At 43.6% G+C, this 12,566-nt stretch overlaps 1 pseudogene; it reads right to left on the reverse strand.

Moving 5' to 3' along the window:
• Window positions 1-6,903: 6,903 nt before the first annotated feature.
• On the reverse strand, window positions 6,904-7,854 carry LOC117886073 (annotated as a pseudogene).
• Window positions 7,855-12,566: the final 4,712 nt, after the last annotated feature.

Raw genomic sequence — 12,566 nt, forward strand, 5'->3', positions numbered from 1 at the left:
ACAAATGAGAAACTGAGTCAGAGAGATTATGGCTGGGGTTGTCAAAAAAGACTAAGGGCTAGATTTTTAAAGGTATTTAGGCACCTAGTGGGATTTAAAAAACACCTAGGCACCTAATAATATGGGAGTTGTGTGCATAGTTGCTTTTAAAATTCTTGAATTTCCCTAAATACCTTTACAAATCTGTCCATAAATTAATTAGGCACGTAATCAGCTGTGCCTCCTTTGCAAATCTCACATCTCAAGTCTCCTCCTATAACAAGACTATTTTTCTTTTGCATACAATGAATGTCTGAAAATGGCTTTGAATATTTCAACCTTAATAATTAAATAAGTATTGTTAATCCATACATTTCAAAATACTTTGCAGGGTGGGTTCTTTACTGGGGTGATATGAATTGAAATATGAGGACAGATTGTTTTAATTTTGCAGTTGGAAGAATGAGGCTGACAGAGATTGCCAGAGGTCATACAGTGAATGGAATGAGATAATTACTGTCCAGTTACACTGGTGTAAATCTGAAGCCACTCTAGCAAAATCAATGGAGGTTTTGTGGATTTTTGTTAGTGGGTAAAATCTGGGCCCAAATCTCCTAAATCCCAGACTCTTATGCTCTTCATTTTACTGCACTCCACAGTGACATCACATGGAAATACCAAATCCTATAAAGATAACACCTGTAATCAGTGCCTCAGTGGTTCAAAGAGTAGAGGTACACTACTCATTGGTAACCAGCATCAAATAGACCTAGGTCAGTGACCATCAGCCAGCCGGAAGCATGGGACTGCTGCATAGTTACCAAATTAAATAACTTGGTCATAGATTCAAAGATGTTCAGGACAAAAGAGCTCAATATGTCATCTAATCTGACTTCCTATCTAATCCGACTTCCTGCATAGCACAGGCTGGAGTATTTCACCCTTTATTGAGCCTGCATGGTTACTTCTCTATTGAGTCATCACAACCAATCAGCTATTGGACTTGTGTCCATATACAGAAAGAATAAACACCACCAAAACTGGCCACAGATGGAGACCTGTGCAGGGAGGCTGTTGAGTAAGCAAGCTTAGAGAATGAGTATCTAGCAATCTTTCCCAGACCTGAAGCAGACCTCTGTGTAGCTCAGAACTCTTTTTCACCAACAGAAGTTGGTCCAATAAAAGATATTATCTCACCCACCTTGTTGCTCTGTCTGTTTAATTTTATTGTCATACCTGGTCCTTATTCGGGTAGCATATGGGATCTGAGGGTTAGGGTCTCTCTCTCTCTCTCTCTGGACATGATCCAGCAAAACATTGAAGCATACTCTTACATTTAAGGACATGGATAGTCCCATTGACTTCAATGGGAACATTTATGTGCTTAAAGTTAGACATATGCGTAAGAGTTTTCCGGTTTGTTGTGTGTAGGGGGTGGGAGGAGAAGCGAAGAAGGATTTGATGACTAGATGACCTATTGAGGTGCCTTCCAGTCCTACACATCTATGATTTCCTTATGAAAACCACTAGCAGGAGAAGTGTTTGAAAGCTGTGTATGTGCTTATGTTGTGTGGTTGTGAAAGTAGAAAACAACTTGTTTGGAGGGTGTTTGAGTATCTTGTGTGTATTTGTATTGCATGTTTGTGAGATATCATGTGTATGATGGAAAACTTGTTTCAATGATGCACTGGCTGTGAAAACCAGAAGATAAGTTATTTGGACTTGATGTGTGTATAAAATAGAGGAAACATGCACTGGCATCTCATATCTTGCTACTGTAGTTATTTGTTAAATAAGGGATTTTCTCTCCAGGTGTATCACTCCAGCACCATTCACCTGTGCTGAACACAGTGATGTTGATACTCTGCAGAATTGTGCTACTTTGCTTTTAAAAGGGTCTAGATAGAAAACCAGACAAGGCAGCTGGTTGCATTCAGAAAGGGGGATTAGATAGATTGTTTACAGGGAGATTTTCAAAGGCACAAATGGCAGGTGGGTGCCAGACTCCCATCGAGAATTCTATCTGTACTTTTGAAAGTCTCCCAATAGATAGATAGTTATTAAGGCCAGAGAACACCATTATAATCCCTGAATGGCTATTGAAAAGTTATCCAGAGAAATATGAAGTAATATTTCTTCCCAGAATAACTATCCAACTATCATACTATGGAGATGAATTTTACAAAAACAAAATTTAAAATCAGGGAAAATAAACAATATATTATTTAAATCATATCATTATTATCATCCAGCATGAAGTATCTATCTATCTATCTATCTATCTATCTATCTATCTATCTATCTATCTATCTATCTATCTATCCACCATAACTATNATCTATCTATCTATCTATCTATCTATCTATCTATCTATCTATCTATCCACCATAACTATATCTCTTTCTCCCCCTGATCTCTCTCTCTAAGCTGAGAGATATGTATGGTATCTGATAGACAGATCATATTTTCCCAATTCTTCTTCTTTGCAAATAGTCATGGATATCTTGCAATATGCTTTCTTTCGCTGTGGTTCTAGGTAATCTGCTCCTGCCTCCAATATAATTCCACTTACCTTTGGAAAAAGAGTAGTTTCATGCCAGCCTTTTAAAGATTTGCAAATTGGTGTAACCGTGCAGCAGTCTAAAGGGCCCTTATAAATAGAGAGATAATTGTCTTTGTGTCTAATCAAAGCCAGGAGGTTTCTGATCTTCCTCCACCACCACCCCCTGCCAGTGATAATTGACCAAGTATCTTTCAATTCCATCTAGTGGCTTCAGGGACCTGATCCCCAAGGCACCTTGGACTCTTTAGGAGAATGAATTGGAACACTGAAGATGTGTTTCAGTGTCTAGAATTACATATTGGAGCAGGCGTCCAGCTGCTTTAAATCGATGTGGCTGCATTGAACTCAGTAGGCATGACCTCCCCAGTGGGTGTAAATTGCTGCATCTCCATGGAAGCCAAAAGAGCAGATCCCCATCTGGTGTAAATCAGCACAGCTTCACTGCAGGCAATCGGGCGAGATCCCCATCTGATGTAAATGGAAATCACTGGGCTGGACCCTTGCTTTAGAACTATGTCAGTTTACACCAGCTGAGGATCTGGCCCCAGGCATGCTAAAACTGCATCTCTTCTGCCCTGCAGGTTGAATCCCATGCAGTGGAAAATGTCTTCTGGTAAATACACATGCAGGACTGTAAGTGTAAACTCTGACACATTTCCATTCTCCAGCCATGGGCTTGAATGTTGGCTGCACTAGAAGGGACTAAATCCTGCTCTGAGTTACACCAGTGTACATAGAATTGTAGAATCGCAGGACAGGAAGGGACCTCAAGAGGTCATCTAGTCCAGTCCCCTGCACTCATGGCAGGACTAACTATTATCTAGATCATCCCTGACAGGTGTTTGTCTAACCAGCTCTTAAAAATCTCCAGTGATGGAGATTCCACAACCTCCCTGGCCAATTTGTTGCAGTGCTTAACCACCCTGACAGTTAGGAAGTTTTTCCTAAAGTCCAACCAAACCTCCCTTGCTGAAATTTAAGCCCATTGCTTCTTGTCCTATCCTCAGAGGTTAAGAAGAATATTTTTTCTCCCTTCTCCTTGTAACAACCTTTTACATACTCAAACTGTTATCATGTCCCCTCTCAGTCTTCTCTTCTCTAGACTAAACAAACCTAATTTCTTCAATCTTCCCTCATAGGTCCTGTTTTCTAGGCCTTTAGTCATCTGCAGAAGCATCCCTTCTCTAATGGTAGTGAGCGTGCATTTGCAGCAGTGTCATCGGAACGTGGCAGCAGACTGATAGCTCTCAGCCAGTGGCGATGTGCATTAGTAGTGTCCCAGTAGGAGGAAATTGGGTCTTGGCCTATGCACCGTTTACAGCCCATTTTGCAGGCTTAGGTGGGGTTTAAATGGTGCTTAGGACTTGTGCTGCCTGTCTGCACAGGGGTGAACATCACTATTATTAATCGTTTTTATTGTACAGAGAGTGCAGAGTTTTCAGTCGGAGGCTAGGGCCCCCATTGTGTCAGGTGTTGTACAGTGTTGCTGTGGATGTGGAATTGATTCTGAGCTCACTCAGCCCAACATATATCAGGAGTAACTATTGAATCAGCGTGGTCACTTCTCTACTCACTCACCCTCATGCATAGCACGAGTAATTACACTGAAGTCAATGGGATGAAGGATAGGGCTAGTTTGGGGCATGCAGGGATGTGTGACTGGAATCACCAATATATGGGATGGGAGGGAGACAGGGATGAGATGCACAGGGAGTGAGGGGAGGATGGGAGATTTGGAATGGGATGTAGAGCCAAGGGGGAAGACTGGGACTATGCCAAGGTGCTAAGGGGAGAGGAAGGGATTGGAACTGGGTCAAGGAGGGGCTGGGACAGAAAGGATCAGGCTTGCACAGGGACAGTGGCCTAAGGGGCCAGGCTTGGGGAAAACAGAGGCAGAAGGGTCTGTAATCACTAGGGAACACTTCCCCTCAGAACCTGGACCAGAACCCATGATTCCTGACTCTTGTCATTCCTCTGCTGTGAGCAAAGAGTTGTGATATCCACTGGCAAAGTGCATGGCTCAGCTCCCTCCAGTGGCTGGCCCACATACAGGATGACAACCTACTACTCCTAGCAGATACTGGATTAGTTCCCATAGCAGATGGCTGTGCTGTAGATCTGAAAGTTGCAACCCGGCTGATGACCCATGTGGGATTCAGTGGGGCGCCATATGATGAAATCACTTCTTTTCTTTTCTTAGTTTGCTTCTTAAGAAACCTAGGAAATTACACAAAAGAACCTACAGTGAAACATGTAAGTTGAAAAATAATTGAAGACTGTACCATAATGCATATGCACAAGTGAGGGAGGGGGGATTAAGGTTGCATAGGCACACAGTAAGCACTGGCATCTGCTTAGCTCACAAGTTTGTGTCACCTAGAGGGAGTGTGTGTCTCTTTAAACTCTCCCAAATCTTTTGATCCTCCTCTTTCCAGGGACTGAGTCACTCATGGGAAATCTGGGCTGGTAGGTCCAAGGGAGTGGGAGAGCCTGGCTTCACAGGGAGTGGCTCTTTCATTTTCTAAAAGTTTGCTGGGAAGTGTATATCAGGAACCACCTGTGCCCCTTTTCCTGGGTGTGTTTCCAGACAATCCTGCTCATGAATTAGCTCAATGGAATCATGGAGTAAACATCATCACAACCTAGTCAAGAGACAGTATTCATAAATCATTACAGGCAGCTCCGAATCTGTCACACCACATGATAGTCAATAAAACTTGGCATTTAAATGTTCTAGGTAGCTATGAAAAATCTCAGACATATTCTTTGATAAAATATTTGATAATGGTCTCTCCAGTCTAGAAGACAAAGGTAAAACGTGATCCAATGGCCGGAAGTTGAATGTAAACAAATTCAGACTGGAAAATAAGAGGTAGGTTTTTAACAGGGAGGGTAATTAACCATTGGGGCAATTTACCAAGGGTCGTGGTGGATTCTCCATCACTGGCAATTTTAAAATCAAGATTGGGTGTTTTTCCCTAAAAGAACTGCTCTAGGAATTATTTGGGGGAAGTTATCTGCCCTGTGTAAGGCACGTAGGCACCTACCTCCCATTGAAATCAATAGAGTTTGGGGCTAGATTCACAAAGGGACTTAGGCATTCTGATGCTCAGCGTCACCATGCTTCATAACACTTTGTTGCCTAGAGAATTACAAGGTTTACAAAGCCTGAGTTTGACGCTCAGGCTCCCTCTGTAATGAATAGAGAGATGTGTGCCTGAGAATGGGATTTGCAAAAGCCAACAAGCTAGGCAGCTCATCGCCTAAACCAGCAGATGGCAGAGGCTGAGGAGAGGGGAGTGTCTTAAGCCCTGCCCCTCTCTGGGACTTAGACAAATCTCTCTGCTTTGGAGTCTAAGATGCAAACCCTCTCTCAGAGTTAGGCGCCTAGTGCTGTTTTTAGAAGGAGAAGGAAGTGGCCAAGGTGGATAAAAAAAGTCATTGGAGCAGGGCGATGGGAACCTCCAGCATAAGTGCGCTAACCACTAGGCTGCAGAGTGGTTCGCATGCTTCTCTCTGTCTGGCCCAATGACTGTCATTATTTAATCCACCATGAAACAGCTTCAATGGTAGAGACTGAGCAAGACTCACACCACAATATCCCATAGCCCAGTGGCTAGGACATTCACCTGCCAAATAGCACAGCCACATTCAAATCCCTTCTCCCTCCACCCCAACCCCATCAAGCCGAGGGGTCGCCAACCTCTCAACTGAGGGCCTAATTACTGGGCTAACAGTTACAAGGAATGTCCTGCCCCTGCCCTTGTGGCTCTGCTATGTGGGAGATCGCCTATGGGTGCATGCCCCAGTAGGTGAGCTGCCAGCTAATTTGCTTGGCCAGGCTCCACAGGTGAGTTAGGTGGAGGAATTCCTGTCTTCCCCCCATTGGTGCAGCACTCTGGGTCTTAGATGCTCTGACACCTGGAGTGAGGCTGCAGTGAGCATGTTCAGAGGCAGAAATACAGTTGTCTAGGGAGTTGTTACTGCAAAAATCTAGGTGCAGAGTGAGTTTAGATGCCTACAGGGTTAGGGGTCAGATAAACTGGAGTTTTATGAATCCCGGGGGGGGGGGCTGATTCTGGGATTCAGGTGTCTCAGGTGGCTGTTAGGCACCAAGGGCTATATTCATAAAGGGGCTTAGGCACCTAACATCCATTGAAGTTCATTTGTGTTCGATACCTAGATGATTTTTTTAAAAATCCCACTAGGTGCCTAAATATCTTTTAAAAACATCTGGCCCTAACTCCCTACTCACTGGTTGATACAGCCAATTGCACCGAAACCTCTAATTACAATCTGTGAGATGTTTCTTTATTCAAAATAGACTCACTCCATCTGGACACCCTGAAGCCAACACAATCTCATAGTTTATGAAAATATTTTCCTCTTCTCAGTCTCCTCAGAGCCTCCTTCACATCCTTGTTCCTCAGGTTGTAGAGCGAGGGATTTAAAATGGGGGTGATGACGGCATAAACCAGGGCGACCATTCTGTCCACATCTCCTACATGGCTGGACTTGGGGTGCAGGTACGTCGCACAGGTAGAGCCATAGAACAAGCTGACCATGGTGAGGTGGGAGGAGCAGGTGGTGAAAGCTTTGTGCCTTCCCTCGGAGGAAGTAGTCTTCAGGATGGTGGAGACGATGCAGGCGTAAGACACCTGCACCAGGAGGAAGGGGAAGATAATGATTGACATTCTGATGAAGAAAATGGAGACCTCTATCCTGGAGGTGTCCCCGCAGGCCAGCTTCAGCACAGAGTGGATGTTGCAGAAGAAGTGGTTGATCTCGTTGGGTCCGCAGTAGGACAAAGGGAAGATCCAAGTGATGTTGCCCATGGGCATCAGGATTCCGCAGAGCCAGCAAGCAGAAACCATCTGGGCGCAGGCTCTGTGGTTCATAATGATGGGGTAGTGCAGAGAGGAGCAGATGGCTCAGTAGTGGCCGTAGGCCATGGGGGCCAGCAGGTAGCAGCCTGCTGTCCCGAGGAAGATGAGGAAATACATCTAGATGGCACAACCTGTGAAGGAGATGGCCCTCTTTTCCAAGACAAAGTTGGCCAGCATCTTGGGCAGGGTGGCTGAGGCATAGCAGATCTCCAGGAAGGACAGGTTCCAGAGGAAGAAATACATGGGGATGTGGAGGGCGGAGTCCAGCACTGTGATGAGGACAATGAGGCTGTTTCCCATCAGCGTGATGGCGTAGATAAGAAAGAACAACGCACAAAGAATCCCTTGAGGGTGGAGGTGATGGGAGAAGCTGACGAACATGAGTTTGGTCACTCTGCTGTGATTTACCCAGGCAGTATGCCTCATCTGCACAAGAAGAAGGAAAATCATATTACATGTCAGCCTGATTACTTGTAAATTGGCCATAGCTCCAACAGAGTAAATAGGCCAGATCTCCAGCCTGTGTCAATTGATATAGCTCCATGAAAACTCTCCTTCCTCCCTGAAAAACACTGAAGTCAATTTTAGGTCTGTATTAAATCTCAGATTTTCAAAGCCATCTAAAACATTTGAATGCCCAATTCCCATTAAACAGAAGTAGAATGGGCACCGAGTTTTGTATATTCAGTCTGGGCAGACTTGAATGGCAGCCAGTGTAAAACTTCAGCATTCACCTGCACAACACATTTGATCTATCAGCCCCAAATCTCTGTTCTGAATTATCCACCTGAGGCATCTCACAGAAATCTTCTGCCAGTATGCTGGATAGGATCCTCAGGCTGGAGGTGCACATAGGAGGGTGACATTTAAAGACTGCCCATGGAATCTGGACACCAATGGAAAAATCTTAGCCTGAGATAAAAGATCAATTATATACATAGTTAGAAAGAGAGGGATAATACAGGTGTAGTGATCTATCTATTTATCTAACCTGAAATCTGTCTCTATATACCTTAGCTTCTGCACTAACTATGGTCTATTTGTAGGCTTGGCAGAATTCAAATGTTTGTATATAATTTTGATGGATAATATCAATGTTTATTTGTAATCATTTTTTCGATTATTATTGATTTAAATGTTTACAGCTGTGCAAAATTCTAGATTTCAAGGACGTTTTTATTTTTATTGATTTAAATTTTCACCGTTGTGGGAACTCTTTTGGGGGGGGCGGGTCAGACAATAGGACGGGTCAGACAATATTTAATTATGATAGGCACTGAGATTCAAAATGCTAAAGCATTATAGCCATTAAAACACAAATTGTCAACTTCATATGTCAAAATATACAAAATAAATAGCCTTAAATCAAATGCTAATACGTTTTCAGGCAGCATTTTTCTTACATTGCCTATCTGTAAATGTTGATTATCTGAATATTTTTTCATCTGTGACATAGATGTTTACTGACCTTTCCCGATAAAAATTGATATGTGTAAATCACCTGTCACTGGGCTACGCAAGCTCTACATGACATGATAAATTAGTATGAAGAAAAAAAATTGCATTTTCATTCCAAAGTGTTGTTAGAAAATGAATCTCAAGAATCACAGTCTTCAGCGCTGTTTCTTCTGATGCCTCATTTCCACACTAGCTTTCACTTAGTTAAAGTTGAAGGGTCTAATTGTCCTATCGCTTATACTGGTGTAAATCAGGAGCAGCCCAATGGGCCTGGATCTCCTCTTACTCATCTCCATGTATATTGGGAGTAACCCTATTTAGGTCAATGGGGTTCATTCTACAGACACTCACCCTGGTGTTTAGAAGCTATACCACCCTCAGTAGGTTCTCCTCTCACTTCATCTGGTGTTAACCCCTTTTTGTTGTACCTTCCTCTGACTCTATGTCTGATACCCATCTCCAGGACTCTCACCCTAGGGCCCCCACATAGAAAACTGAATACTCTGTGTGGGACTTTAAAAGGGAAGGAGCTTCCTTCAAGGCCCCCTAAAAAAGCAATTAACGAGATGGAAAATATCCCTGCACACTCCTGCTCACAGAAACAGAGGGGAAGGTTCCTTTGCACTCACCACACTGCAAACCAGAAATAACTGCAATGCAGACAAAGAGGTTAATTCTTCTCTCATCAGTTTATACCAGGGGAAGCTCAGTTCAACTCAAAGTGGCTTTAGCTTAGCCCAGTGCAATCAGGAGTGACTGCATTGGAGCTAGAGGGGATAATTCTCCTCTGACTCACCCCACTGTAAATCAGGAGTGACTCCTGAAGTCAAAGTGGCAAGTTAAAAAAAACAACTCAACATGTTTACTCTGGAAAAGAAGAGACTGAGGAGAGACCTGATGACAGTTTTCAAATACGTTAAGAGTATAAAGAGGATCAGTTGTTCTCTGTGTCCATCGAAGGTAGAACAAGAAGTAATGGGCTTAATCTGCAGCAAGAGAGATATAGATTAGATATTAGGGAAACCGTTCTACCTATAAGAGTAGTTACACTCTGAAACAGGCTTCCAAGGGAGGTTGTGGGATCCCCATCATTGGAGGTGTTTAAGAACAGGTTGGACAAACACCTGCCAGGGCTGGGCTAGGTTCACTGGGCCCTACCTTGGTGCATGGGGCTGGACTTGCTAATGTCCTGAACTCCCTTCCAGCCCGACGTTTTTATGTTCCCATGAATCTCTTCTCATTCACGCCAGTGCAAATCAGGAGTGACTCCACTTCAGTGTAATCAGGAGTCACTCCACTGGAGTCAGTGTAGTGGCAGTGGTTAAAGCTAGTGTAAGAGTAACAAGAATCAGGCTGAGGGTGTCAGTCTACAGCTTAGGCTTTATGCAGAGATAATCCAATTGAAAGAGAATATTTTATCTGAATCCAGTGGGTGCTCTCAGCTTCATCTTCAGCGGGGCTCGTCTGGATTCACAACAGGCTAAGCGGAAGCAGAGTCTCAGCAGCACTCATACATCAGTACTTTTACTTCGAACGGACAGCAGGACACACCACAAAATGCTGCTCTGAGTTGTTCCATCAGACACTATTAACCTCAGTGCAGCTGGCTCGGTGTAACCAGGAGGAGACTCCGACTCTGTTCTGCCTTGCTGCTTTGTGAGATTCCAGTCACAATACATCAATAAACAGAGGACTTACCTCTGGCACCAAGACAGGGCTGAAATCTGCAATGGACAAATGTGTGGGTAGAACAAAGAGACTTCACCTGCCTTCTAAGACCCCAGGGAGAGAATTCCTTTGGCTTTTGGTAAGCCTGGTGTCATAAACAGATAGTTAAGTTAATGCCTCTTTTACCTGTAAAGGGTTAAGAAGTTCACCTAGCCTAGCTGACACCTGACCAGAGGAACCAATGGGAGGACAAGACGGTTCAAAGGGAAGGAGGGAAGTTCCCTTTGTCTGGGTCAGTTTCACTTTTGACCAGAGGGAAAAGCTCCAGAATTCAGCCTCTTATCAAGTAGAGAGTATTAGTGAAGGAAATAAATAGGTTTATGTTTATTTCTTCGTAACCTGTCTTGTGCAATTAGAGGAATCATCAAATTGGATATTTGGGTATTTTTTGTGTAACTAAGTTTCGCCCAGGGGAACATCCTCTGTGTTTGGAATTTGGCTAACTCATAGTTTTTTTTCCCTTTGCCTGATATTTCCCCCCTAGTCTACCTTAGCTATGGGGGGGGGGGGAAACAGCTTGGAATCTTTGGTTACTGTAATATGACTCTTTAGAAAAAAAAGAAGTAAAACAGGTTTTTTGTGACTGGTCTTGGCAATATGTTAATGACCCTCCAGTGATCACAGCTGGAGCCTTCTAACAAAAAGCCCTCTGTTAGAAGCTTTTATCTCTCCTTCACTGCTTCCCCAGCATCTCAAAAGAGGGGGGAAAAATCTGGCTTTTGGTTCCTAAAAATTCCCTCACCGCTGCTCACCATGTCAAGGTTCCTTCCCCACTCTGAATTTTAGGGTACAGATTTGGGGGACCAGCATGAGAAGCTCTAAGCTCAATTAACAGCTTAGATCTGGTCTGGCCACCACCACTCCCAAGCACTAATTCCCTTCCCTGGGTAGCCTTGAAAGACTCTTCACCAATTCCCTGGTGAACACAGATCCAAACCCCTCTTTGGAGAAATTAACCACCCCCCCTCTTTTCTCCCACCAACTCCTGGTGGATCCAGATCCAACCTCCTTGGATCTAAAAACAAGGAAAAATCAATCAGGTATAAAAAGAAGGCTTTTAATTAAAGAAAAGAAAAGTAAAAGAAAACCCTCTGGGAGAGATTAGCATACCAGCTACTCTCACTGACAACAGATTCCAAACACAGAAGATGTTCCCCTGGGCAAAACTTAGTTACACAAAAAATACCCAAATACCCAATTTGATGATTCCTCTAATTGCACAAGACAGGTTACAAAGAAATAAACATAAACCTATTTATTTCCTTCACTAATACTCACTACTTAATAAGAGGCTGAATTCTGGAGCTTTTCCCTCTGGTCAAAAGTGAAACTGACCCAGACAAAGGGAACTTCCCTCCTTCCCTTTGAACCATCTTGTCCTCCCATTGGTTCCTCTGGTCAGGTGTCGGCTAGGCTAGGTGAACTTCTTTACCCTTTACTGGTAAAAGAGGCATTAACCCTTAACTATCTGTTTATGACAGCTGCCTTAGGGTATTTTGATTGCTGGGTATCCCCTGCCTTACAAAACAGTTACCAGATAGAAGACCTGAATCGTTGTGGTTCTGTAAGTCCACTCCAATGAGCTCCAAACCTGAACCATCAGGGGACTGGGCCTTTATGCTCAGCTTTTCCCTAGGGGATTTAGTCATATGTCTCTTATTAACATTAACATAACGTTTGTGGGGTGTGTGCCAGCTGTAATTGCCTGTACTACCCTGGTCTGTATGTGTTTCCTGTCTGTAGCCCGTACACACATTGTTATGAGGACTTTCATTGTGATTTGGCTGATGATAGCAATTAGCACATGGTGTCCTGGCCTTGAGCCCACAAGAATGAGGTGGAGGCTGGAAAATCTGACCTACAGTGAGAGTCTCTTAATCAATAATAAAATCCATATGGGATCAAACTATTTAGCTGATTCCATGGAACATGGAGGGCTGAGTTGGATAAGC

Source organism: Trachemys scripta, chromosome 12 (genome assembly GCF_013100865.1).
Source record: "Trachemys scripta elegans isolate TJP31775 chromosome 12, CAS_Tse_1.0, whole genome shotgun sequence".
NCBI lineage: Eukaryota > Metazoa > Chordata > Testudines > Emydidae > Trachemys > Trachemys scripta.